Raw genomic sequence first — 26786 nt, 5'->3', positions numbered from 1 at the left:
ATTTTTATGCTATACCTAAATTTGAAGTTCAGGGATTGTATGACTAAGTATGTACAAGGCACTGCATGGGCTGACCAGAGTATAAAACTAAATTAAGTCTAGTAGAAAAGAATAGATTTTTTAAATGATAGGAAATGACATCTGAAAATGCTAGGAATACATCTGTGGTTCATTTCCCATTGGGCCAGTTTGCCCAAATATGACTGAAGATATGAGAGCATTTGAACCTTAGAAAAACCACATAATTTTTCTTCTTCCACAGGTATTGTTTTTTGCAAGATAATAGAATGAATGTGGGAGGTTTTTTTTTCTTTTTCTTTAGTAATATCCATGGAATATTTTACTAAAAATATGAACTTTAAAGGAAATAATATAGACTAAAAAATTGATTCTACCTACCACTTAACAGCTTGGCCACTGTGGTCAAGTAACAGCCTCTCAGCCTCCTCTGAGATACATATTTATTAAATATCTATTCATAATATTTATTACTTCATTTCCACACTGCTATGAAGAATTACCTGAGACTGGGTCATTTATAAAGAAAAGAGGTTTAATTGACTCACAATTTCACATGGCGGGGGAGGAAACTTACAATCATGACCAAAGGCAAAGAAGAAGTAAGGCCCATCTTACATGGTGGCAGGAGAGACAGAGAAAGCAAAATAGGAAGTGCCACACTTTTAAACCATCAGATCTCGTGAGAACTCACTCACTATTACGAGAACAGCAAGGGGGAAATCTGCCACCATGATCCAATCACCTCCGACCAGGCCCCTTCTGACACCTGGGGATTACAATCTCACATGAGATTTGGGTGGAGACACACAGCCAAACCACATCACAGTAAATATAACATATTATTGCTTTTATGGATTATCTTATTATAATCATGGATTTCTTTTTTTTTTTTTTCTTTTTTTTTTTTTTTAAGCCTGCATTATGATCAAACTGTTCCCAAATACATTAAATGGGTTGGAACAAATGCACAATTTCGGAAGCAAATAAGGGTTATAGGATTATACTTAACTCTGCTGTTGTAGCACAAAAGCAGCCACAGGAAACATGTAAATGGGTGAGCGTGGCTGTTCCAACAAACTTATGGATGCTGAAACTGGAATTTCATGTAATTCCTACCGATCACAAAATTCCATTTAAAAATGGAAAAATCATTCTTAGCTCATGGGCCACACAAAAATGGGCACTTGGGCTGGTTGCGGTGGCTCACGCCTGTCATCCCAGCACTTTGGGAGGCTGAGGCCAGTGGATCACCTGAGGTCAGGAGTTCGAGACCAGCCTGGCCAACCTGGTGAAACCCCATCTCTACTAAAAATACAAAAATTAGCCAGGCGTGGTGGCATGCACCTGTAGTCTCAGCTACTCAGGAGGCTGAGGCAGGAGAAACTATCGAACCCAGGAGGCAGAGGCTGCAGTGAGCCAAGATCATGCCTCTGTACTCCAGCCTGGGCAACAGAGCGAGACTCTATCTCAAAAAATAAATCAACAAAAAAAGGGGCACTTGGCCGTAATTTACTAGTCACTAAAGCTTTCATTGGCTGAAGAGCCAGAAAGGGAGCCTGTTTGATGCTAGCTCTGATCTAACCATTCTTGGGCCCAGCCTTATTCTCTGGCCTTTCTTGACTGTATCTCTGCTTTCCTCAGTTTTGTAGTCCTTTCATCCACAGCTGACACATGACCATCTTTGGATAACCTGCTCCTGGCTGCTGCAGCCTGTGATGGGGGAAGGCAGAGGATGTGTCCCCAGGTGGCTAACAAGGTGAGTGTAGCCTGGAGGAAACAAGCTTGGAGATCAAGGGAGGTGGGTCCCATATAAATGGGACAAGAATGTGTCCTCCATCTTCCAGATACTAACAGGAGTAATGCCCACCTCCATTGACTACACCAAACACAGAGGTTCAATAAATATCTGCCTTTGCCTTTATCCACAGTGACCTGACACAATAGCCATAGAAAAAGTACTCACCCCAAGCCCCAGCTGGGGACTGGGAATGCCAGTGTATGGTATAAGTCGGCTCTCAGAACTGAACAGGGATAAGGGCCTAGAATGGAAGAGGGAACCAGCCAGACCCTCAGTCCTTCCTGTCCTGGACTGGGAGCCATAGATGTTCCTGTGATCTGTCACTGCCCTGATCTGGGTCTTTAGCCATTAAGGTTTGGTGTCATCTTCAGTCACCAATGGGGGTCTTGGTGTCCTTCCAAACCCCTTTGGCCAGGACAACTGACTGTTTTCTCACTCCATGGTGATGGGAACATCTTCTACATCTCGGGGGACTGCGCTCTGAAGCTCACGCCTGATTTCGGGGGATAGCTGTGGATGGGGCTGCAGCCGGAGCAGTTCTAAGAGGGCCTCTTTCTGGTCTGTGGCCAAGTCGGCCTTGTAGCGCTGGACCAAAGTCAGGAGGCACTGGTGCCAGAGCACAGGCAGTTCACGCTTCTCTGTCCGGAATCCCAGGAAGTGGAAGACTAGGGCATCCAGCACCCGGTAAGGCAGTGCATACTTTTTATCCAGCAGCAGTCGCAGGAAGATGCTGTTGGCACCACTGTATTCCATCTCAGCAATTTTCAGCATGGCCGCACTGGAGTGCAACACAGGGATGGAGCACTTGGTGATGATGCTACCCACAATGATGGCTTCCCGGAGGGTACAAGTGCCAGACTCGCACAGTGGAATCAGGACCCCTTTGAACCAGGCTCCAGGTTTGAAAAGGGCTTTCTTGAGAGCCATGTAGAGATGGAAGTTGAGTCGTTTGTATTCGGCAATGTCATCTCGTACTCGCGGGAGCAGGACAAGGTTGTAGAAGCGCTGGGCCATGCGTTCCTTCAGGTTAGAGGCAAAAATCCTGGTGGCTTGGTGCATGGCGGCTGCAGTCCAGGACTCAGGCTCTGTGACATAGAGGATTTGCTCCCAGTTGGAGAGTGCAGGGATGATCTTAAATGCCTTAGGCAGTTTTCCACTGCGGTACTTAGATAATACCTCCCGGACCCCCCTGTAGACTTCTAGGACTCGGGGGTCCAGCTGGGGCATAGGGAAGCCCGACACCTCTGACATGACTGTCTCAACCTCTGTCTGCTTCTCAGTCAGCTTCTCCATGATGATGTCAGCCAAGGTGCGTCTGGCAGGAGGGTTCTTGTTCATGAACATCTCTATGGCACGCTCATCCTCAGGGTCCACAACCATCTCTGCATGGTGGCCCACCCCTGTCATTGTGGCAGTCTTCTCCAGGGTGGGCCACTCTTCGTCCTCGTCATCTGATCCATCCTGAGGCATTCTTGGACCCAGCTGCGTGGTGCGTTACCGCGACGCCGCGGGCTTGTCCCCAGTCCCATGCTCGGCCTCGAGCTCCTCCTGTTGCTGCCGTGCTTGCTGCAAAATCCGCCGGCTCAGCCGGGGTCCCACATACTCTTCCTCCGTTTCTCCGGTCCTGCGACCCCGCCGCTTCTCCCGGACCCCTGCCCGCACCGCATTCCCAGCCAGGATCTGATCGGCCAGGGGCGCATGTTTTTCCTGACCCCCGCCCGACCCCACGGGCCGCCTTGAATTTGGGCATTTTTCTCGAAAACGTTGCCGGGGAAGTTCGCACGTGGGGACTGCGAAAAGGCCAGAATGCGTAATCATGGATTTCTTTTACAGTTGTGACATACTGTGGAACATTTCTCACAATATCCAGATCTGAGACACTTGGATATTTGAGGATAATAGAGCTCCTTCATACACGCATCAACAAGTGATTTTGAAAACATGACTATTTGGCTGGGCGCGGTGGCTCAAGCCTGTAATCCCAGCACTTTGGGAGGCCGAGACGGGCGGATCACGAGGTCAGGAGATCGAGACCATCCTGGCTAACACGGTGAAACCCCGTCTCTACTAAAAACTACAAAAAAACTAGCCGGGCGAGGTGGCGGCGCCTGTAGTCCCAGCTACCCGGGAGGCTGAGGCAGGAGAATGGCGTGAACCCGGGAGGCGGAGCTTGCAGTGAGCTGAGATCCGGCCAGAGCACTCCAGCCTGGGTGACAGAGCGAGACTCCATCTCAAAAAAAAAAAAAAAAAAAAAAAAAGAAAACATGACTATTTCAAAATGTACCTTCTAATTTTTATATTTTCTAATTGCAAATAGATACATTATGTGCTTGATTCACTGATGATTCTGCAAAGACCTGGAACACCTATGGATGAATTCATTTTCTGGAAACAGATGGTTCAATGTGTTTGCTACTGTTTTAAAGGGTTGTCATCACCATTTTTAAGCATCTCTGAGCTTTCCAGTGCTAATGCTATTCACCAGTTACAGTTGTTTTTAGACATTTTCAAGTTCTAATATTATATTTTATTTCTTTTCAATGATGACAGTTAATTCTGTTCTGTTAATTATACTTCAAGGCTCAGGCTTTTGTGATACACAAAATTCCTGAGGTTAATAATGGATTGCTTCATATCTCCTAGCCATTCCAATTTTTAGACAACTCGTTTAAATAGGGTATGGTTTAAAAGCTTTCATTAATATTAAAATGCTAACACTTTTTACAGTAGTTTCCTGAGTCTTCCCAGAATCAAGATTCACTAAAAGCAACTCTGCTGGGCCAGCACAGCAGTGTGTTCAGTCAATTATAAGCATCAAGAAAGAGCCTCTGGTAGAGATGAACGTTTTATATAAAGGGGCTTAGATGTGAGGGAGCATGTGGGACTGAAGACAGTTTGTGGGTCTGAAGCAAAGGGTATGAACATGGAGAAGCATGAGAGAGATAGGTTGAGAGTGAGGTGGGAGCCAAGCCATGGATAATCATGAGTTTCATGCTAAGATACTTTACATCTCCTGTGAAAGAAATGGCAGGTCACTAAAGAGTTCCACCACTGGAGGAATCCACCACTGGAATATCATCAGATTCACAGTTTGAGGGATCACTCTAGTTGTGTTTCTGAACTACAGATATTTATTTGAATCTAAATGCTACTTTTTTCTCATATTTCATATATTTTCTTTACTATTGTTTCATTTTCCCCAGACCACATAAATATGTGTGTTTTCCTCACTGATTCTTTTTTTTTTTTTTTGCAGATTATAATGATTTGTTATTTAATGGAAGCCTCTACTTTGAAATGTAGAAGGTCACATATTTTAGTTTTGAGATGATGAAGTTTGATTCAATCACAAAGAACCAAATGTACTTTTTTACAGACAAAACTGGCTCCACATGATGTTGCTTTGACATTTGATTAACTGCCTTTTTTCCCTTTTGGCTGTTACTGATATTTGAAACATTTTACAGATTTGCTCTTTGTAATAACATCCTGTCCATCAGCTAATTACAATGCTGAGAATTGTGCATGCAACAGCTATTGAAATCAATGTCAGCTCTGGGAGCCAATCCAAGAGCAGACTTGGCTCAAGTCTACAGTGGTCTACAGAGTTGACTTCATTTACTCTTTCAGTTTGATAGACATAAACTATTCTTAGATGTATTTACTGAAAATATCAATATGACTATAACTTAATAAAAATAAAATTATGTTGTTTTTATGCCCACCACATAAAGGACGCTAAATAAATTAAATACTTTTTTACCCTATTTACACAAACCATAAATCTCTATCCTATTTTAAATTGAAATCTATATAATAAGATTGTTCAGAAAAGGAGCCAGAATGCCCTATTTGAGATTTCTTCCACTTGCTGAGGTCTCACCTCCTGTCAAAGTTCATATCAACCAAATCATTATTTTTTGAAGTTCATTGAATAATTCAACATTTTTTCATTTTATACCCTTTATCAATAATCGCACAGAGAAACACATATGTACTTGCAAGTCCTTATTGAGAATTTTTTCCTTCGTTTTATGTTTTTTTTTCCTTCATCTTTGTGTCCCCAGCCTTGAATACACTCCAATAAGCCCTCAGTTAATGCTTGTTGAATTAACAGAGGGAGTTTGGGATGTCAATAAAGAAAAAAGTTCATAGTGGTCCTTGCAGAAATAAGTATGTCCATATTCAAAGGAAAAAAATTACCATGTGTGGATATCATTTATTAACGAATAATGAATATAGTGTACACAGAAGTAGGTAAGTTGATAGATGATAAATAGATACATGATATTTAGATAGAAAGGTATAAAGGACACTTAAAAATGTGAACAAACTTTCTATGCTTTTTAGTAGAGCAAATAACACTACAACCAAGATATCCATATGTTTTCCATCTTTATCAATATTAGGAAATAAGTTTTAGAAATAAAGATTCTTAATTGCAAACAGTTGATAGCATTAAAATGTGAAACCCTAATTTGATTTTTTTTTGAGATATGTTAGAATGACTACAAAAACATGTCTTTGCAGACTGCCACTTTAATAAAAACCAAACCACACCACTTGACCAACCAGGAAAACAAAAACAAAAACAAAAAAAACCCAAACTCAGTCACTGAAAGACAAAAAAGAATAAGTTTAAATCTCTCTAATCTTAAAAATGACCAGTTTCCCAAAAATATGTCACATACTTCTTACCCATCTTGTTCCTTTATTTCTTACCCCTCTTGTTCTTTATTTCTTGTACGAATTACACTTATGTTAGCTCTTTCCATTTCCTTCAATGACAATCTTTTTCCAAAGCATGGAGGGATAAGCAAAATATCAGTGCATGAATCTGCTTTTTGTCCTGAGCACATTTGCTTAGATAGCACACTTAGTTTCAGGGTTTGTGTTCAGTTAGTTGGGGTGGGTGGAAGCCTGTCTATGTGAAAGGCATATCTTTACATTAAGCTAAAATCTCTTCCATATACAGCTGACAACACAAAGGGCCACCTCCCTTAGATTAAGGTTGGAGCAAAATTAAAGCTGATAGCATCCCCCAGCATTGGAAAAATGCAGGGAAAACTGCTTTGGGACTTAGCAGAATAACCAATAACAAAAAAAAAAAAAAAAAAAAAAAAAAAAAAGAAGAAGAAGAAGAAGAAGAAGTAAAGAGAATCACTACCTATCCATATAAATGTTGGGGCACAGTTAGGCCTTTGCAGGGATTTAAACTCCTGTATTCAAGGGCTATTTGGACAAGAAACACTGAAGTTGTAAAATTGGTTTGAATCAGTATGAGCTTTATTACTGTGACTGCAATAATCTAAGCTAGTTTCTTAGACTAGACTTTTTTGACAGTGAAAGCAAAGTCAAAAGTACATTTTGTACTATGATCTAATTCATACTCACATACATACACACACAGACATACACATATAACTGAACAAAAGTTTCAAGAGATGAGTTTCTCGTCACATGTTATATTCTCTAATATTTTCTGTTTTATTATATTTTATGACAAAATACTGTCTGTGACCTATGAAACTGATTTCGTAACCTAATAATCAGTCGTGTTGTACAGTTTAAAAAAACAGTAATCTAACAGGAACAATATAGAAATGATACTCAGTCTGTATCATCCTGGTTAGTCTTTCTTCCCACATAATAGCCATTTCTGCAAAAGCAGTCCTTTTTCATTGCCTTAAGCAAAACTGTATGGCCACTTGTGTTTTCCTTCTATGTGGTAAAAACCAGTTTAGCTATACAAAATAGACATTATTTGAACTCCTTTGTCTGGTTCCTAAAATATAACTGTGCACAAGTTTACTTATATCTATTGGTGCCATTTTCTCAGAGAGAAACAATAAATAAGCACCTAGTGCTTAAAAACAGGACATTTACTTATGAACAATTAAATACAGTGCATTATTTGGGGAGAAATAGCTGTAGAGGAAATTATTGATGTAAGTGGCACATTTCAAGTACAGAGTGTGTATTATATAATAGTAGTGTATCTAATTTAGATTTCCTAATTTTGATAATAGTATGGTGCTTGTATAAGATAATTTTTTTTCCTGTAAAATACAAATTAAAATATTTCAGGATAAAGGTATGTAATGTCTGTAATTTCCTTTCAAATGACAAATGATTCAGGGGAAAATGTGTATGAGTGTTACGAGAAAATCTTGGGACAGTAACTTCTCCTTCAAACCGGAAAGAAGCTGAGATTTGAGATATCAAAGGGTGACTTGGACAGTCCTGCTTGGTGAGTAGATAAGTTTATTAGGACTTACAAATGGGGCACTCCTGGGCAGCATCAGGACAGCTCTAGAGATCCATGCCACCTGCCATGTCTAAATTACTTTTAAGCTAATTTTCCAGCTCTTTGCCTACTGTGTTTGAGCAATGAGACTGTCTACCCTGGTAGGTTCTCAGAGACTCTTCAGGATGTTTGGGTTCCCAGGAACACCTGTGCACAGCTGACCACCATGACCTTGGCTCACTGTCCAGCCATCAAGGGTCAGGCAGCACACATTCACCCTTAAGTAACATGGTTGGGGACCCATCACACTACAATCCATCCCATCCCCTAACTCTTACACTCTTTACACCAACTTTGCATTATAGTCCCTGAGTAGGGTACCAGGAAAATAACTATACAAACCTATCATGTTTAGCCATGGCTTATGCATACAGTCCTCATCTACAGTATACATAACAGCATACAAAGCAGAAGCTAACAACAGTTGTGACGCCTATTAGCAAAACTTAACTCCATTCAGTGGGTAAGATATGTAACCAATTTGAGAATGGGGCAAAGAAACTTAATTGGACTACATCATGGATCTGAGTTGGCAATAATTTGAAGCATCTGTGATGTTATTCTCTTTAAAGGCTCAACACATAGTGCCTAGAAAGGCACATGTGTTTGGTCTCCATTGAGTTGGCAATTGGGTGGATGCAATTCCCTGTGAGCCCAGATTGCACTATTGATGCTGTTGAACCAGTCACTCAACCAGTTCAACACTGGTTGAGTGTTGAACCAGTCACTCAACACTACATGTTGAATGTAGAATATTCCAAGGTATACCATTATTATTTTCTAGGGTGAGGTTTACATCCAACAACCAGGCTTGTTGTTGACTGCTGGTATAATTGCAGCCCAGTCTAGAAAGACATTGCCAGCTGCCATGGGTACCAGGTACAGCAGCTGTGTGCACAAGCACAGGTGTTTAGTAAAGACCATCATGGGTGTGTCTATTCCTTGTGGCATTATTTCCATTGTATTTTCCCTCACTGGCCCTATGAGGGAGGCTGTCATGGACTTTAGGCCTGGCTTATAGTACCACGCATAGATTCCTCCTCTAGGAGTGAGCGTAATAGCCAAATGTTTTTGGCTTTGCCCATGATATCCATACTATGATCACTCCAACAGATATTAGTGTCCCCATATGTTGATTTGGTAAAGCTCTCAGACCTCGAGCAAGGAGCACAGCTGAAACCACCACCCCTCTGGCAGTCTTCATGGTGCCCTCTCTAGTGCCATAAAACTGATGTAGTATGGGGACACTTTCCAGCTCAACTTCAGGTCCACATTAGCATCACCACTTGGAAGATGCACTGTAGTTCTCAGGAGCAGAGTCCAGCCACCTGGTTCAATAGCACAGTTTGGTGTCCTAGAGGTAACCGTGCGAGTTTGCAGAGCCTGTTTTACAGGTCTTGCCAACCATTCATAGGGAATGATGCCATGCATTGCAATGGGAGACTCATTTAAAATTTGTATGGTTTCTGGGAGATTCTTAGTCCAAGACCTTAAAGAGCTGTCCTGGAACAGTGCACATAATTGGGTTTTTAACAGGCCATTCTTTGTTTTTCTGTGAAGTCTGTCCCTGTTGGTTATATGGTAAGCGGAATCTCCAGTCTATGTTTTGTTCTAATGTCCAGTATTAGATAACTTTGCTAGACCCATCAGTGTACCAGACCCTATAGGTATTGGTGGGGTCTTCTCATATATAGTAATTGGCCTGATTTGTGGTTTCATTGTCATGCCAACCCCTTCACTTATTCTAAGTGTATGGGTTTGAGCACCTCCTGCAGTGCCTGACTTATAGGACTAGTAGACAGGACACCCCTGTGTTGTAGATAGATGTGTCATTTCTGCTAGGTGTGTGAATGTGCCACCATGGAGGTGGGCTTGACTATGAGGCCTTCCACTCACCCTTTTTGGGGGTAGGCAGCTTTTACTGTGATGGTCTGCTTTTTGGTGATGGCCTCTGCTTGTTTCAATGCTCTATAAATGGCCAATAGCTACTGCACTAGGCATGAATAGTGGTATTCTGCCCTGCTCTATAATTGAGACCAAAAACCTGTAGGTACCCTTCCTGTTGTTTGCTTTTGCCACAAATCTTAATTCATTCCTGTGTCATCTCTAGTGACTTCTAATATGAAAGGGTCCTGTGACAGTGGCCATTTAGTGCTTGAGTTTGTTTCATCTAAATTTTTTGCTTTGTTAACTGCCTCTTGCTCCATGTATGTCCAGTCCCATTTTGATCTTTTCTTATTAGGGTATATAGTGGGCAGAGGATTTATGCCAAATGAGGTACGAAGAGTAGCTCCAGTAAACCTAGGAAAACCTGGAGTTTAGTCTCTGTGGAACAGGCTGCTGTACTATTATCAATGTTGCTGCAAATACGTTTTGCATCAAGACTTACCCTATTAGGTAACTCTTGAGAATTTGACAGCTATGCCAGGTCCCTGTATCATTTTGGGATACACTTCCCATTCATAGTCCTTAAGACCGTCCAAGATGGTTTGTAAGGCAGTCTCAGACCTGTAAGAGACTCTGAGATTAGCATGTTGTCTTTAATATAATGAAACAGGGAGACTAAGGCAGGTAGAGGCTAGACAGGTCTTGTGCAACCATATTGTGACAGATGGTGGGTTGTGCAGGTACCTTTGTGGTAACAACTGGAAAGTCCATTGTTGGCCCTCATAAGCGACAACAGACTGATCTTGTGAATCTTCTGCTAAAGGAGTACTGGAAAAGGCATTAGCCAAGTCAATTACAGCATGTACATTTCTCAGCTTAAGGGCTACTTGTTCTAGCAGTTGAACAATATTCAGTACAGCTGCACGTATAGGGGACCCCATTTTGTTTAACTCATGGTAGTCTATTGTCATTTTCCAGGTGCCATCTGGCTTCTTCACAAGCCACACAGGGCTGTTATAGAGGCTCTTGGCCAGGTTATCCGTACATTATGTAATTCTTGGATTGTCTGGGTGATTTCAGAGTGTCTCCCTGGCAGATGGCATTATTTCAACTTCACTGCCCACCTGGGCTGAGAAGAGTATAGAAGCACCCATCTGGTGTATCCCCTTTTTGTTCCTGGATTACACTCAGTAATTTTTGTTCCTGGATTACACACTTACCCAAATCACTGAAGTCCACCAATACTTCCCACGTATCACAGATTTTACTTCCCATTAACAGGCTCAGAAGTATGACCACTACCCCGTATTATAGCCCTATGTATATCACAAATTACCCAGCCATTCAATGAGTATCTAAAATAATTTTAAGAATTTAAACTACACAAAAGTTTCATCTACATGCATTTATCTGATTTACATTTACCCAATTTACTCATTTGTAGCAGTTTATCTCAATTACTCATGAGAATCAAGACTTTGTCTGGAAAGCTAATCATTATCCCAAGTTATTTCCTTGTTAACCATTTTCATAGCCTGTGAATATCAGGTGTCCACTGAAGCAAGAACCTCAAAGTTAAACACGTGGGCATTTTTGCTAATAACGCAGAAAATGCAGCCATTTTCACTAAACCAACAATATCAAATTAATCTTGCTTATCAAAAAAATCATGTAAACAAAAATTATTCTTTTTGTGGCTAGGCTTATAGTCTTATAAGCTTTATGTCAAATTCTGATACCTTAAAATTTCCAGCAGAGGCAAATGTAAATCTTATCTAATAGTAAACCTAGACAAAAATATATGCTGACAATTTTGAATAAATTTCTGTTTTTATTTTACCAATAATTTTAAAGTCAGCTTATTTATTAAAGATTACTAAATTCACATAAACTTGGAAAGCATTTGGACTTAATTTGAGTACTCATTTCATTATAGCCATTTAGTAGCATGCTAGACACAACATATAATACATGCACATACACATAAGACTATCTAAACCTGTATACATGTACACATAAAGATCCAATAACTGTTGTTCCAATAGGTAATCCCATGAAAGTTGTGGATCAAAATTTTGGATAAAGCAGTTTCTATAGGTTTTTGTTTTTCTAAAAAATCATTTTTACCTTTTTTTTTCTGTTTCAAGTGAGTTTTCAATGTTTACCTTTTAGCTAGAAGTGATTGAACTATATGAAAAAAAAAAAAACCTCCAAGTGTCCTTTGATTAGTAAGTTTTATCTCAACATCATTAGCTTAATAACAATATATTCAAAGCAGGCAGAAAAGAAAATAGAGAAATAGAGAGCTTTATAAGACTCAATTTAACTCTATATTTGCAGTTTAACCATTTGAGCTCTGAATTTTTCTTGTAGTTTGCCCGTCAGTTTTAAAATATGCACAAGAAAGGACTATAATATGTAAGAGTCCTAAAAAACCTGGCATGCTTTTGAATTTCTTTAGCAGTTTCTATTCTTTCTCCCTTCCTGTTCTAATGATTTCTCAGTAGCCAGCCTTATTGCAACAGCAGTGTATTTGCTATCTTTATAGTACTTGAATATCTTACCTTCTTGTAATATGTGCTCAGTCCCTACACTCATGCAGTGGCCCACACAAATTGAGTAGTTAGGCAACTCCACCGCACATGTATGTCGCCAATCATCTCTAGATTCCTCCCACAGATATCCCTTTCTGACTCATCATTTAGTCTCCTGAATTCTGTTCATGATGACAATTGTTATGAGAAAAACTTGGGACTGTAATATCATCTCTATCCCAAACTAGAAAGGAGATGAGAGACCAAATAATGACTCGGAATGAGTCTGGCTTGATGAGTAGATGAGTTTATTAGGATTTATATACAGGGCACTCCTGGATGGCAGCAGGTCAGTTCTAGAAAGTTATATCAATTCTCATCTCGAAACTGTTTTTAAGCTAATTTTCTGTTCTTTGCCTACTGTGTTTGAGTGATGAGTTTGTTTACTTTGGTAGGTTCTCAGATACTCTCTGACATGTTTGGGTTTTTAGGGACACCGGCTTTTTGGCTGAGCACCATGGCCTTGGTTCACTGCCCAGCCTTCAAGTTTCCAGAAGTGGACATATACCCTTAAAAGTATTCTGGTGGGAAACCTGTCACACTGCAAAGAGGATATGCGCATGTAGGGAAAGATAAACATAAAACAATAAAAATAAGTTAAAAACTTAACACTTGTTGAATCTTAGAGTACATTGGAGTTCTTTATACATTAATATATTTATGAAAGAGTATAAAAATTAAAATGATAAATACTAAAGAAATACACTTCTAGATAACCTATAGTTCATGGATGGAATTACAATAAAAGTCAAAAACAAGTAATAATAAAAATGGGGCTTATGGGATGTAGCTTAAATAAAACCAGAGAAGTAGATTTTTCAGGTTTAAATGCATAGCTTTGAACAGTCATCTCAAGAAGTTAGACAAAGAGAATAACAGTGATCCCCGGGGGGCAGAGCAAGATGGCTGAATAGGAACAGCTCCAGTCTCCAGCTCCCAGTGCCAGCGACATGGAAGACAGGTGATTTCTGCATTTTCAACTGAGGTACTGGGTACATTTCACTAGGGAGTGCTGGACAATTGGAGCTGGTCAGCTGCTGCAGTCCGACCAGCAAGAGCTGAAGCAGGGTGAGGCATCACCTCACCTGGGAAGCTCAAGGGGGAAGGGAATCCCTTTTCCTAGCCACGGGAACTGAGACACGCAACATCTGGAAAATCAGGTAACTCCCACCCCAAAACTGTGCTTTCCAGGGTCTTAGCAAATGAGTACACCAGGAGATTATATCTCACACCGGGCTGGGAGAGTCCCACGCCCACGGAGCCTCCCTCATTGCTAGCACAGCAGTCTGTGATCTAACGGCAAGGCAGCAGCGAGGCTGGGGTGGGGGCGCCCACCATTGCTGAGGCTTAAGTAGGTAAACAAAGCCCCTGGGAAGCTCTCACTGGGTGGAGCTCACAGCAGCTCAAAGAGGCCTGCCTGTCTCTTTAGACTCCACCTCTGGGGACAGGGCACAGCTAAACAACAACAACAACAGCAGCAGAAAACTCTGCAGATGCAAACGACTCTGTCTGACAGCTTTGAAGAGAGCAATGGATCTCCCAACACGGAGGTTGAGATCTGAGAAGGGACAGACTGCCTGCTCAAGTGGGTCTCTGACCCCTGAGTAGCCTAACTGGGAGACATCCCCCACTAGGGGCAGACTGACACCCCACACCTCACACGGTGGAGTACACCCCTGAGAGGAAGCTTCCAAAGTAAGAATCAGACAGGTACACTCGCTGTTCAGCAATATTCTATCTTCTGCAGCCTCTGCTGCTGACACCCAGGCAAACAGGGTCTGGAGTGCACCTCAAGCAATCTCCAACAGACCTACAGCTGAGGGTCCTGACTGTTAGAAGGAAAACTAACAAACAGGAAGGACACCCACACCAAAACCCCATCAGTACGTCACCATCATCAAAGACCAGAGGCAGGTAAAACCACAAAGATGGGCGAAAAGCAGGGCAGAAAAGCTGGAAATTCAAAAAGTAAGAGCGCATCTCCCCCTACAAAGGAACGCAGCTCATCGCCAGCAATGGATCAAAGCTGGACGGAGAATGACTTTGATGAGATGAGAGAAGAAGGCTTCAGTTCATCAAACTTCTCAGAGCTAAAGGAGGAATTACATACCCAGAGCAAAGAAACTAAAAATCTTGAAAAAAGAGTGGAAGAATTGATAACTAGAATAATTAATGCAGAGAAGGCCAGAAACGAAATGAAAGAGATGAAAACCATGACACGAGAAATACGTAAAAAATGCACAAGCTTCAGTAACCGACTCGATCAAATGGAAGAAAGAGTATCAGTGATTGAGAATCAAATGAATGAAATGAAGCGAGAAGAGAAACCTATAGAAAAAAGAAGAAAAAGAAATGAACAAAGCCTGCAAGAAGTATGGGATTATGTAAAAAGACCAAATCTACGTCTGATTGGGGTGCCTGAAAGTGAGGGAAAAAATGGAACCAAGTTGGAAAACACTCTTCAGGATATCATCCAGGAGAACTTCCCCAATCTAGTAGGGCAGGCCAACATTCAAATTCAGGAAATACAGAGAACGCCACAAAGATACTCCTTGAGAAGAGCAACTCCAAGACATATAATTGCCAGATTCACCAAAGTTGAAATGAAGGAAAAAATCTTAAGGGCAGCCAGAGAGAAAGGTCGGGTTACCCACAAAGGGAAGCCCATCAGACTAACAACAGATCTCTCGGCAGAATCTCTACAAGCCAGAAGAGAGTGGAGGCCAATATTCAACATTCTTAAAGAAAAGAATTTTAAACCCAGAATTTCATATCCAGCCAAACTAAGGTTCATAATTGAAGGAGAAATAAAATCCTTCACAGATAAGCAAATGCTTAGAGATTATGTCACCACCAGGCCTGTCTTATAAGAGACCCTGAAGGAAGCACTAAACATCGAAAGGAACAACCAGCACTAGCCATTGCAAAAACATGCCAAAATGTAAAGACCATCGAGGCTAGAAAGAAACTGCATCATCTAATGAGCAAAACAACCAGTTAATATCATAATGGCAGGATCAAGTTCACACATAACAATATTAACTTTAAATGTAAATGGAATAAATGGTCCAATTAAAAGACACAGACTGGCAAACTGGATAAAGAGTGAAGATCCATCAGTCTGCTGTATTCAGGAGACCCATCTCACATGCAGAGACATACATAGGCTCAAAATAAAGGGATGGATAACTCATTTTATGAGGCCAACATCATCCTGATACCAAAGCCTGGCAGAGACACAACAAAAAAAGAGAATTTTAGACCAATATCCCTGATGAACATTGATGCAAAAATTCTCAATAAAATACTGGCAAACCGGATTCAGCAGCACATCAAAAAGCTTATCCACCATGATCAAGTGGGCTTCATCCCTGGGATGCAAGGCTGGTTCAACATTCGCAAATCAATAAACGTAATCCAGCATATAAACAGAACCAAAGACAAGAACCACATGATTGTCTCAATAGATGCAGAAAAGGCTTTGGACAAAATTCAACAGCCCTTCATGCTAAAAACGCTCAATAAATTCGGTATTGATGGAACGTACCTCAAAATAATAAGAGCTATTTATGACAAACCCACAGGCAATATCATTCTGAATGGGCAAAAACTGGAAAAACTCCCTTTGAAAACTGGCACAAGACAGGGATGCCCTCTCTCACCACTCCTATTCAACATAGTGTTGGAAGTTCTGGCTAGGGCAATCAGGCAAGAGAAAGAAATCAAGGGTATCCAGTTAGGAAAAGAAGAAGTCAAATTGTCCCTGTTTGCAGATGACATGATTGTATATTTAGAAAACCCCGTCGTCTCAGCCCAAAATCTCCTTAAGCTGATAAGCAACTTCAGCAAAGTCTCAGGATACAAAATTAATGTGCAAAAATCACAAGCATTCTTATACACCAGTAACAGACAAGCAGAGAGCCAAATCAGGAATGAACTTCCATTCACAATTGCTTCAAAGAGAATAAAATACCTAGGAATCCAACTTACAAGGGATGTAAAGGACCTCTTCAAGGAGAACTACAAACCACTGCTCAGTGAAATCAAAGAGGACACAAACAAATGGAAGAACATACCATGCTCATGGATAGGAAGAATCAATATCGTGAAAATGGCCATACTCCCCAAGGTTATTTATAGATTCAATGCCATCCCCATCAAGCTACCAATGACTTTCTTCACAGAATTGGAAAAAACTGCTTTAAAGTTCATATGGAACCAAAAAAGAGCCCGCATTGCCAAGACAATCCTAAGTCAAAAGGACAAAGCTGGAGGCGTCACGCTACCTGACTTCAAACTATACTACAAGGCTACAGTAACCAAAACAGCATGGTACTGGTACCAAAACAGAGATATAGACCAATGGATCAGAACAGAGTCTTCAGAAATAATACCGCACATCTACAGCCATCTGATCTTTGACAAACCTGAGAGAAACAAGAAATGGGGAAAGGATTCCCTATTTAATAAATGGTGCTGGGAAAATTGGCTAGCCGTAAGTAGAAAGCTGAAACTGGATCCTTTCCTTACCCCTTATACGAAGATTAATTCAAGATGGATTAGAGACTTAAATGTTAGACCTAATACCATAAAAACCCTAGAAGAAAATCTAGGTAGTACCATTCAGGACATAGGCATGGGCAAGGACTTCATGTCTAAAACACCAAAAGCAACGGCAGCAAAAGCCAAAATTGACAAATGGGATCTCATTAAACTAAAGAGCTTCTGCACAGCAAAAGAAACTACCATCAGAGTGAACAGGCAACCTACAGAATGGGAGAAAATTTTTGCAACCTACTCATCTGACAAAGGGGTAATATCCAGAATCTACAAAGAACTCAAACAAATATACGAGAAAAAAACAAACAACCCCATCAAAAAGTGGGGAAAGGATATGAACAGACATTTCTCAAAAGAAGATATTCATACAGCCAACAGACACATGAAAAAATGCTCATCGTCACTCGCCATCAGAGAAATGCAAATCAAAACCACAATGAGATACCATCTCACACCAGTTAGAATGGCAATCATTAAAAAGTCAGGAAACAACAGGTGCTGGAGAGGATGTGGAGAAATAGGAACACTTTTACACTGTTGGTGGGATTGTAAACTAGTTCAACCATTATGGAAAACAGTATGGCAATTCCTCAAGGATCTAGAACTAGATGTACCATATGACCCAGCCATCCCACTACTGGGTATATACCCAAAGGATTATAAATTATTCTACTACAAAGACACATGTACACATATGTTTATTGTGGCACTATTCACAATAGCAAAGACTTGGAATCAACCCAAATGTCCATCTGTGACAGACTGGATTAAGAAAATGTGGCACATATACACCATGGAATACTATGCAGCCATAAAAAAGGATGAGTTTGCGTCCTTTGTAGGGACATGGATGCAGCTAGAAATCATCATTCTTAGCAAACTATCACAAGAACAGAGAACCAAACACCGCATGTTCTCACTCATAGGTGGGAACTGAACAATGAGATCACTTGGACTCGGGAAGGGGAACATCACGCACTGGGGCCTATCATGGGGAGGGGGGGAGGGGGTAGGAGGGAGGGATTGCATTGGGGAGTTATACATGATATAAATGATGAATTGATGGGTGCTGATGAGTTGATGGGTGCAGCACACCAACATGGCATAAGTATACATATGTAACAAACCTGCACGTTATGCACATGTACCCTAGAACTTAAAGTATAATAATAAAAAAAAAAAAAAGAATCAAACAAAAACCTCAAAAAAAAAATAAAAAAATAAAGGGATGGGGGAAGATCTACCAAGCAAATGGAAAACAAAACAAAAAAAAAAAAAAAAAAAAAAAAGCAGGGATTGCAATACTAGTCTCTGATAAAACAGACTTTAAACCAACAAAGATCAAAAGAGACGAAGAAGACCATTACATAATGGTAAAGGGATCAATTCAACAGGAAGAGCTAACTATCCGAAATATATATGCACCCAATACAGGAGCACACAGATTCATAAAGCAAGTCCTTAGAGACTTACAAAGAGACTTAGACTCCCATACAACAATAATGGGAGACTTTAACACCCCACTGTCAACATTAGACAGATCAACGAGACAGAAATTGAACAAGGATATCCAGGAATTGAACTCATCTCTGCAGCAAGCAGACCTAATAGACATCTACAGAACTCTCCACCCCAAATCAACAGAATATACATTCTTCTCAGCACCACATCACACTTATTCCAAAATTGACCACATATTTGGAAGTAAAGCACTTCTCAGCAAATATCAAAGAGCAGAAATTATAACAAACTGTCTCTCAGTCGACAGTGCAATCAAACTAGAACTCAGGACTAAGAAACCCAATCAAAACCAATCAAATACATGGAAACTGAATAACCTGCTCCTGAATGACTACTGGGTACATAACGAAATGAAGGCAGATATAAAGATGTTCTTTGAAACTAAAGAGAACAAAGATACAACATACCAGAATCTCTGGGACACATTTAAAGCAGTGTGTAGAGGGAAATTTATAGCACTAAATGCCCACAACAGAAAGCTGGAAAGATCTAAAATGGACACTCTAACATCACAATTAAAAGAACTAGAGAAGCAAGAGCAAACACATTCAAAAGCTAGCAGAAGGCAAGAAATAACTAAGATCAGAGCAGAACTGAAGGAGATAGAGACACAAAAAACCCTCCAAAAAATCAACGAATCCAGGAGTTGGTTTTTTGAAAAGATCAACAAAATTGATAGACCGCTAGCAAGACTAATAAAGAAGAAAAGAGAGAAGAATCAAATAGATGCAATAAAAAATGATAAAGGGGATATCACCACCGACCCCACAGAAATACAAACTACCATCAGAGAATACTATAAACACCTCTACGCAAATAAACTAGAAAACCCAGAAGAAATGGATAATTTCCTGGACACTTACAGTCTCCCAAGACTAAACCAAGAAGAAGCTGAATCCCTGAATAGACCAATAGCAGGCTCTGAAATTGAGGCAATAATTAATAGCCTACCCACCAAAAAAAGTCCAGGACCAGATGGATTCACAGCTGAATTCTACCAGAGGTACAAGGAGGAGCTGGTACCATTGCTTCTGAAACTTTTCCAATCAATAGAAAAAGAGGGAAACCTCCCTAACTCATTTTATGAAGTCAACATCATCTTGGTACCAAAGCCTGGCAGAGACACAACAAAAAAAGAGAATTTTAGATCAATATCCCTGATGAACATTGATGCAAAAATCCTCAATAAAATACTGGGAAACCGGATCCAGCAGCACATCAAAAAGCTTATCCACCATGATCAAGTAGGCTTCATCCCTGGGATGCAAGGCTGGTTCAACAAACACAAATCAATAAATGTAATCTAGCATATAAACAGAACCAAAGACAAAAACCACATGATTATCTCAATAGATGCAGAAAAGGCCTTTGACAAAATTCAACAGCCCTTCATGCTAAAAACGCTCAATAAATTCGGTATTGATGGAATGTATCCCAAAATAATAAGAGCTATTTATGACAAACCCACAGCCAATATCATACTGAATGGGCAAAAACTGGAAAAATTCCCTTTGAAAACAGGCACAAGACAGGGATGCCCTCTCTCATCACTCTTATTCAACATAGTGTTAGAAGTTCTGGCTAGGGCAATCAGGCAAGAGAAAGAAATAAAGGGTATCCAGTTAGGAAAAGAAGAAGTCAAATTGTCCCTTTTGCAGATGACATGATTGTATATTTAGAAAACCCCATTGTCTCAGCCCAAAATCTCCTTAAGCTGATAAGCAACTTCAGCAAAGTCTCAGGATACCAAATTAATGTGCAAAAATCACAAGCATTCTTATACACCAGTAACAGACAAGCAGAGAGCCAAATCAGGAATGAACTTCCATTCACAATTGCTTCAAAGAGAATAAAATACCTAGGAATCCAACTTACAAGGAATGTAAAGGACCTCTTCAAGGAGAACTACAAACCACTGCTCAGTGAAATCAAAGAGGACACAAACAAATGGAAGAACATACCATGCTCATGGATAGGAAGAATCAACATTGGGAAAATGGCCATACTGCCCAAGGTAATTTGTAGATTCAACGCCATCCCCAGCAAGCTACCAATGAATTTCTTCTCAGAATTGGAAAAAACTGCTTTAAAGTTCATATGGAACCAAAAAAGAGCCCGCATTGTCAAGACAATCCTAAGTCAAAAGAACAAAGCTGGAGGCATCACTCTACCTGACTTCAAACTACACTACAAGGCTATAGTAACCGAGACAGCATGGTACTGGTACCAAAACAGAGCTATAGACCAATGTAACAGAACAGAGTCCTCAGAAATAATACCACACATCTACAGCCATGTGATCTTTGACAAACCTGAGAGAAACAAGAAATGGGGAAAGGATTCCCTATTTAATAAATGGTGCTGGGAAAATTAGCTAGCCGTAAGTAGAAAGCTGAAACTGGATCCTTTCCTTACTCCTTATATGAAAATTAATTCAAGATGGATTAGAGACTTAAATGTTAGACCTAATATCATAAAAACCCTAGAAGAAAACCTAGGTAATACCATTCAGGACATAGGCATAGGCAAGGACTTCATGTCTAAAACACCAAAAGCAACGGCAACAAAAGCCAAAATTGACAAATGGGATCTAATTAAACTAAAGAGCTTCTGCACAGCAAAAGTAACTACCATCAGAGTGAACAGGCAACCCACACAATGGGAGAAAATTTTTGTAATCTACTCATCTGACAAAGGGCTAATATCCAGAACCTACAAAGAACTCAAACAAATTTACAAGAAAAAAAACAAACAACCCCATCAAAAAGTGGGAAAAGAATATGAACAGACATTTCTCAAAAGAAGACATGCATACAGCTAACAGACACATGAAAAAATGCTCATCATCACTCACCATCAGAGAAATGCAAATCAAAACACAATGAGATACCATCTCACACCAGTTAGAGTGGCAATCATTAAAAAGTCAGGAAACAACAGGTGTTGGAGAGGATGTGGAGAAATAGGAACACTTTTACACTGTTGGTGGGATTGTAAACTAGTTCAACCATTATGGAAAACAGTATGGCGATTCCTCAAGGACCTAGAACTAGAAGTATCATATGACCCAGCCATCCCATTACTGGGTATATACCCAAAGGATTATAAATCATGCTGCTATAAAGACACATGCACACGTATGTTTATTGTGGCATGTTTCTTTCAGAATAGCAAAGACTTGGAATCAACCCAAATGTCCATCAGTGACAGACTGCATTACGAAAATGTGGCACATATACACCATGGATTACTATGCAGACATAAAAAATGATGAGTTTGTGTCCTTTGTAGGGACATGGATGCAGCTGGAAACCATCATTCTCAGCAAACTATTGCAAGAACAGAAAACCAAACACCGCATGTTCTCACTCATAGGTGGGAACTGAACAATGAGATCACTTGGACTCAGGAAGGGGAACATCACACACTGGGGCCTATCATGGGGATGGGGGAGGGGGGAGGGATTGCATTGGGAGTTTTACCTGATGTAAATGACGAGTTGATGGGTGCTGACGAGTTGATGGGTGCAGCACACCAACATGACACAAGTACACATGTGTAACAAACCTGCACGTTATGCACATGTTCCCTATAACTTAAAGTATAATAATAATAAAATAAAATAAAATAAAAAGAAGTTAGACAAAGAACACTAATTATCCTCCCAACAATACGCAAATTAAGGAATGAAATAAATGAAATAATAAAGAACAAAAATTCATGAAATAGAACTAAAATAAACAAAAGAGACCCAACAAAGTCAAAAGTTGATTCTTTGAAAAGTAAAATAAAAAAAAAACTATTACCAAGATTAATTTAGTAAAACAGAGAAGGCAACAAAAATCAGGTCAGAAATAATGAAAGATGTAATTACAGATATTGTGGACTTAGGTAAAGTTTCAGATCACATTATAACAACTTTATGGCAAAATCATACATATTTATATGGATTAAGTAAATTCCTAGAAAGAGAAAACTTACCTAACCTGAATTGAAAAAATATACATAATGTAAAACAACATGTACTCCCTGGAAAAATTGAATATATGTATTAAAATATTGAAACAAAGCAAACTCCAGGTCAAATGGTTTCTATGAAAAGTTTTATAAAACATTAAATAATAAAGCATTTCTAAGTTTGCCAAACTTTTCTGGAGGAATTTGGGAAAAAAGGCAGTATAGCATAGTTGCTATCCCAAAATGTGAGCAGACTGTTTCTTTAAGTGGGACTCTGATCCATTCCTCCTCATTGATTGGGACCTCCCAGTGAAGGCCTCCAGCCACCCACACCCACCCATATGCTATAGGCAGAGCTCTGATCTCTCCCCGAGATGGATGGTTGGTGGGTAGAGAGGGGTTGGCCACCACCTTGGTTGTTTGGACAACTTAGCTGTTCCAGCCTGCAGGCTTTGCAGAGTCCAAGCCAATTTGGGCAGAGGAGGTTCCTAGGAGGGCATGGAAACTGCTGCTCTGTTGAGTAGTGGCTAGACTGCTTCTTTATTTTTATTTTTAAATTTTCATTCATTTATTTATTTTTTGATATAGTCTTGCTCTGTCACCCAGGTTGGAAGGCAGTGGCATGATCTTGGCTCACCACAACCTCTGACTCCTGGGCTGAAGCTATTCTCCTGCCTCAGCCTCCTGAGTAGCTGGGATTACAGGTGCCTGCCACTGTGCCCAGATAATTTTTGTATTTTTAGTAGAGATATAGATCCACCATGTTGGTCAGACTAGTCTCAATCTCCTGACCTCCGGTGATCCACCCACCTTGGCTTCCTAGAATGCTTCTTTAAATGGGCTTCTTAAAATGATTCATTCCTCCTCTCTGGGCAGGTCCTCCCAGCTGGGTCCTTCAGCCACTCCTGCTTGTGTTTTACCACTGACAGGTAAAAATCTATCTCTAGGATGGAGTGCCTGAGGGCCAGGGAAGGCACTACTTTTCTGTTTGAATGTCTCAGCCAGGCCAGCCTGTGGACCTTGGAGAGTCCAAACCAATCAAGGGCTGAAACGATACCCAACACAGCACAACTGCTCTACCAAAATGAAGTCAGACTGTTTCTTAAAGCAGGTCCCTGATCCCATTCCTCCTGACTGGGTGAGACCTCCTAACTGGGGTCTCTAGCCACCTTCTACAACTGTGTTTGGGCCAGCAGATCAGTACCCACCTGGAATGAAGCACCCAGAGAAAGAGGCAGGCTGCCATCTTTGCTGATTTGCAGCCTTTACTGGTGATACCTGCAGGTGCTGGAAAACCTGAGGGCACTAGCTTCCTGAGCAGACCCCCAGCACACAGCACTGCAGCAGCCCTACAAAGAGTAGCCAGAATGTTAAAAGAAAAACAAAGAGCAGCAACAACACCAAAACCCACAAAAAGTCTGTCCAAGTTTCAGCAGCCTCAAAGATTGAAGGCAGATAAGCCCACAAAGATGAGAAAGAAACTGCAAAACACTGAAAATGCAAAAAGTCAGAGCGTCTGCTTTCTCCTAATGACCACAACACCCAGGGTCGAGAACTGGGCTGAGACTGAGATGGCTGAAATGACAGAAGTAGTCTTCAGCAAATGGATTAAAACAAACTTCACTGAACTAATGGAGCACGTTGTAACCCAATGCAAGGAAGCTAAAAATCATAATAAAACAATGCAGGAGCTAATAGCCAAATTAACCAGTACAGAGAGAAATATAACTGATCTGATATAGCTGAAAAACACACTACGAGAACTACACAATGCAATCACAATTATTAATAGCAGAATAGACCAAGCACGGGAAAGAATCTCAGAGCTTGAAATCTGTCTTTCTAAAATAAGGCAAGCAGACAAGAATAGAGAAAAAAGAATAAAAAGGAATTTTAAAAATCTCCAAGAAATATGGGATTATGTATACAGACAAAAACTACGATTGATTGCAATACCTAAAAGAGATGAAGAGAATGGAACCAATTTGGAAAACATATTTCAGGCTATCATTCCAGGAGAAGTTCCCTAACCTAACTAGACAGGCCAACATTCAAATTCAGGAAATGTGTAGAATGCTGGTAAGATAGTCCATGAAAAGATCTACCCCAAGACACATAATTATCAGATTCAGCAAGGTGGAAATGAAAAAGAATGTTAAGGGCAGCCAGAGATAAAGGCCAGGTCACCTACAAAGGGAAGCCTATCAAACTAACAGTGGAACTTTTAGCAGAAACCCTCCAAACCAGAAGAGATTGGTGGCCAATATTCAACATTCTTAAAGAAAAAAATTTCCAAACCAGTATTTCTTATCCAGCCAAATTAAGCTTCAAAGGTGAAGGAAAAATAAGCTCCTTTTCAGACAAGCAAATGCTGAGGGAATTGGTTACCACCAATCCTGCCTTACAAGAGCTCCTGAAGGAAGCACTAAATGTGGAAAGGAAAAACTGTTATCAACCGCTGCAAAAGTACAATAAAGTAAACAGACCAGTGACACTATGAAACAACCACATAAACAATTCTGCAAAATAACCAGCTAGCATTATAATGACAGGATCAAATTTACACATAATACTAACCTTAAATACAAATAGGATAAATGTCTCGATTAAATGACACAGAATGGCAAGCTGTATCAAGAACCAAGACCCATCAGTATGCTGTCTTCAAGAGACCCATCTCACATGCAAAAACACACATAGGCTCCTAATAGGATGGAGGGAAATTTACCAAGCAAATAGAAAACAGAAAAAAGCAGGGGTTGCAATCCTAGTTTCTGAGAGAACGTACTTTAAACCAACAAAGATAAAAAACAAAACAAAAAAGGATATTATATAGTGAGCTTAATTCAACAAGAAGAACTAGCAATCCTAAATGTATGTGCATCCAATACAGTAGCACCAAGATTCATAAAGCAAGTTTTTGGTGACTTTCAAAGAGAGTAATACTCCCACACAATAACAGTGGGAGACTTTACCACCCCACTGACAATATTAGATCATTGAGCCAGAAAATTAACCAAGGTATTCAGGACCTGAACTCAGTTCTGGATCCAGTGGACCTGATAAACATAAAAGAATTCTCCACTACAAAACCACAGAATATATATTCTTCTCATTGCCACATGACACGTACTCTAAAATTGATCACATAATTGGAGATAAAACACTCCTCAGCAAATGCAAAGTAACTGAAATAATAACAAACAGACTCTTAGACCACAGCACAATTAAATTAGAATTCAAGTTTAAGAAATTCACTCAAAAGTATTCAACCACATGGAAATTGAACAACCTGCTCCTGAATGACTTTTGGGTAAATAATAAAATTGACAGAGAAATCAAGAAGTTTTTTTGAAACTAATGAGAACAAAGACACAATGCACCAGAATCTCTGGGATAGAACCAAAGCAGTAAGAGGGAAATTTATAGTATTGAATGCCCATACCAAAAATCTAGGGAAATCTCAAGTTGAGAACCTAATGTAACAACAAAACTAACTAGAGAAGCAAGAGTAAATAAACCCCAAAGCTAACAGAAGCAAGAAATAACTAAGATCAGAGTTGAACTAAAAGAGATAGAGATACTAAAACCACTTCAAAAGACTGATGAATCCAGGAGCTGGCTTTTGAAAAGATTAATAAAACAGACCACTAGCTAGACTCATAAAGAAGAAAAAAGAGAAGGTTCAAATAAACACAATCAGAAATGATAAAGAGGATATTACCACTGATCCCACAGAAATACAGTCAGATGTCAGAGAATGTTATGAATACCTCTATGCACATAAACTAGAAATCTAGAAGAAATGGATAAATTCCTGGATGCATACACTCTCTCAAGATCCAGCCAGGAAGAAATTGAATCCCTGAACAGACCAATAATTAATTCTGAAATTGAGGCTGTAATAAACTGCCTACGAACGGGAAAAAAAAAACAAACAAACAAACAAAAAAAAAAAACAGGAGTAGAGGGATTCACAGCTGAATTCTGCCAGAGGTACAAAAAAGGGCTGGTACCATTCCTAATGAAACTATCCAAAAAATTGAAATGGAGGAGCTCCTCCCTAACTCATTCTATGAGGCCAGCATCATACTGATACCAAAACCTGGCAGAGATAGAGCAGAAATTTAATTTCGGGCCA

General features: G+C 40.1%; 1 pseudogene across 1 annotated transcript; it reads right to left on the bottom strand.

The window, feature by feature from the left end:
* Positions 1 to 1915: 1915 nt before the first annotated feature.
* LOC104666503 lies at positions 1916 to 3569 on the bottom strand (annotated as a pseudogene). Its single transcript, XR_748565.2, has one exon. The product of XR_748565.2 is annotated as a bystin pseudogene (transcript).
* Positions 3570 to 26786: the final 23217 nt, after the last annotated feature.

Source organism: Rhinopithecus roxellana, chromosome 18, assembly GCF_007565055.1.
Source record: "Rhinopithecus roxellana isolate Shanxi Qingling chromosome 18, ASM756505v1, whole genome shotgun sequence".
NCBI lineage: Eukaryota > Metazoa > Chordata > Mammalia > Primates > Cercopithecidae > Rhinopithecus > Rhinopithecus roxellana.
Note: the sequence above shows the minus strand (reverse complement) of the source record. Positions and strands in the feature narration are given on the sequence as shown.